The sequence below is a fragment of the Aquila chrysaetos genome, chromosome 17 (genome assembly GCF_900496995.4).
Source record: "Aquila chrysaetos chrysaetos chromosome 17, bAquChr1.4, whole genome shotgun sequence".
NCBI classification, from domain to species: Eukaryota; Metazoa; Chordata; class Aves; order Accipitriformes; family Accipitridae; genus Aquila; species Aquila chrysaetos.
Window position 1 is genome coordinate 24,222,007 of NC_044020.1, and position 3,540 is coordinate 24,225,546.

Here is a 3,540-nt window from a genome sequence, read left to right on the forward strand (position 1 = left end):
GTAAGTATATTCAGAAATCCACATTAGAAGAGCTCTCCAGCCTCATATGCCGCATTCAGGAATAGAAAGGTTTCACTGTAGTATACGCAGTTTCTAGTGAAGCAAACCAGGTTTTAGTTACCTCTGCCGTGATGAATGCAGGCCACCTCCCTTCATAGGAATGTTGATAGTGCGCTCTGAACTGCAAACAATTTAGCTGATTTTGATGCATTTTCAGGATGGCTCTTCCAGTTTACACAGTAACCTCTGGTTCTCCCCCCCGCCCCCAAGTCTTTACCTACCTGCAGCAGTAAAGTTGAACCAGTCATCTCCCTTTTTTCACTTTTTGTGTGAAAATATTTTTCTAGTCATTTCCCAGCAAGAACCAGAAAACTGCAATGCCAAAGGAACATTGCCGCACACAGTGGTCAAAAATGGAAGAGACAGAAGCTAATTTATTTCCAAATATTATGAGAGTCCATGATATCAGTGGGTGTAATACAGGAGAATTAGGAAAGAATATTTTCACCTCCACTTTAGACACAAGAAATCCGAGTATGCAGATGCTTACCAGAACCAAATAAAAACAGACAAAAACTTGTGTACTGGTTAACCCTAAGATTTTTCAAAGCCCATTAAACCCTTCCTCTCTTCAAATATTCAGCCTGCTTATAAACAAAATACTTTGCTCAGCTTTGGTAACAAATCTTGTGGGACTCCACTTATATGGGATTTCAAGCCCTGCTTCTTGAAGTAATTACTGATATCTCAAATATCTTAACATATAAAGTGTAGTTCTCATTTGTAGGCACTCAGGAATTCCAGGTTCTTTACATACTTTCCACTATCCATGTGAAATGTTTCAGTATCCATATGAAATAAATAAAGAGATTGTTGCTGTGGAGAAGCCAGTGCTGAGTGAATAGAAGTAGATAGTTAGCCTGTATTTAATGCCTGGCACCAAAAGAAAATATCTGATTATCTGCGTCATTGATTGCACATTGTCTAACTACTATAGTTAATGAGCCAGGCAGGTTAATGTGTACCTTGCCACACTTTAAGAAATGAGAACTTTGTGAAGAGATACTAATGAGACTGGAACATCGAAGATGCTAGAACATAAACAAGAAAGGTCAGGGTTTGGACTTACAGACAAGCTTTCTTTCAATTCAGATTTTTTCAAGGTGAAAGGAGCTTGCTTAAGTTTTTTATTCTTTAGTACAGAATACTGAACATGATGAAAAATACTTTTTTTCACAATTCTGAAAAAAATTGTGCCTTTCAAAACTGTCTGCTAGACAGAAGCAGAATACTCAGATTTGTACAGTACACTTATACAATGATGAGGTAATTCCCTTCTCTACTTACGGTGTCCTCTCACTTTCCAAATCATCTTAATTTTACTCAGCTTTTTCAGAATGGCAGATCATTTGCTGGGGAGGGGAGGGGAAGATTATATGCTACAACAAAGGATGTACAGTATCCATAGAGTGACTTTAAATTTAAAAACTGAGCAAGGTCAAAGAAATGTTTTCATTGCATTACAGTGCAGTTGCCTGCATTAAAAAAGCCTACACCCACAGTCTTAATACAGCTTTGATGGATCTTCTTCAGAAAAGTGATGGCAAGCATGAATTTGCAGCCAATGTGGATAGGAAAGCTAGCAATAAACAGACTCTTAGTTTCTATAGTAGTTTGCATATTCTTGATATATTGTGCCTGAATTTTTTCAAAGTTTTCTACAGGGTTTAGATTCAAATATTTCAACCTTATTTTTTACATTGGTAAGTCTTATTTATATAGCACGTACTGTAAAGAATTATCACATATTGACTACTTTACCCTCTTTTGCTCTCATTTCCTAAATATAAACCCAAGTAATTTATTTAGATATAATACTTATTTCCACCATAGTCTCTTGATTCTTGATGATTTAAATCCCATCAGTTTTAAAGATGCTTAATATTCTTACTCATTGCTATAAATTACTATTCTGTTGGTTGAGGAAACTGAATATGTTCTGTGCATTAAATATTTACTGGTTATTTATCATTTAACAGGAAGTCTAGTCTAATGAGAAGAAGCCTCAAGGAAACAGATACATTTGCTTCTGAGGGGTAAATAATTCAAGAATGAGTTCAATGTTAGGTCATTTTCTAGTCATGGTCCTGATTTAAATATGTAAACATCTTGATTGTGAACAGCATTGTAAGATTTGCTGTCAAGCTATTTATTTTTTTTTCCTCCTTCTGAATCCTGTAACTACATATTATTCAGATATCTTGGAAATAAGGAAGAAAAGATGAGAAAAGTAAGGAAATACCTGACATATTCTTAAAAAAGGAGCTAATGGTAAATGTAACATTAGATACAAGGTAGATGCAAACGCTACAACTGTTTGTGTTTCCTTTGTTCTTTAGCAATTTTCACAGAAAGGTGATTGGCAAAGAATCAAACAACAAACCAGAAAGCATATTTCATACACTTCATTATAAAATTCACAGTGCTGTTCCTCAGATATGACAAGTGTCTAATAGCTCTGCTACCAACCAGGATGCCTAAGAGGCTGGAGCACTGCTGTTATTTACTTGGAATCTCATGGATTCAGTTTGTGGTTTCCATCACTTCTCCAATCCCTTCATTTGTCAGGATAGAGAAATAAATCGGAAAGGATTGAAAGGCCAAATTAGCTGAAAATTTACAGTTTAACACTGGAATCCAACAAATTGCTAGCCAAAATTTCAGTTTCTTTAAACAAACAAAAAAAAAAATCACAACATAAAATAAACCTAAAGTACCAACATTAGTATTACAAGGGTTGGAATTGGACAGCTAGGTGATGTAGTTCACAATATAATACTTTTCTGTTTATTGTGTTTATTGGTGGTAATAATAGTAGAAGCATGGGTAATATTTTGATTATGTGTTACAAAAAGGGGCTAACCAGTATGGGAATGCCATTGTGTAACATACTGCACAAACAGGGAGGGACACAATAACATATTGCCTCATGCTATTTACACTGCCCAACAAAAATTACTTCTATGCTTTTCTTTCTTCTGAAAAAGTGCTGCTGAATGCACATGGCTGATATCATGTACTGGCTCTGAGGCATGGATTTCCAAAGCAGTATAATCCTGAGCCCACTAAATTATATGAGTCCACATTCTACATGTTTTCTCAGTATTATGTGTTGACAGAGCATTAAAACAGATTTTAAGAATAGAAATGAAGTGATTGTGTTGCTAGGTTTTACACTTGTTGGTTTTGTGTCATAGGCATGGATAAATAGGTCCTTAGTGTTCGTATTTTTGACTTGTGGCTGAAGCTGATGAGCGTACAGTGGTGCCTGATTTTATGATGCAGTTTAGCTCCGGCAGCCATGGGAGATTTTTTGTGATTGTTGTGTTCCAACCCCTGCTCCCCTCCCCTGTTATTTGAAGGTATTAATACTAAAGGTCAAAGAGCCAAAAGGAATATAAAAGGATGGTAAAATAATTTTTTTTAATTTGTAACTCTATCCTATGATTCTGGGAGGATGGAATTCTGATTTTTCAGACA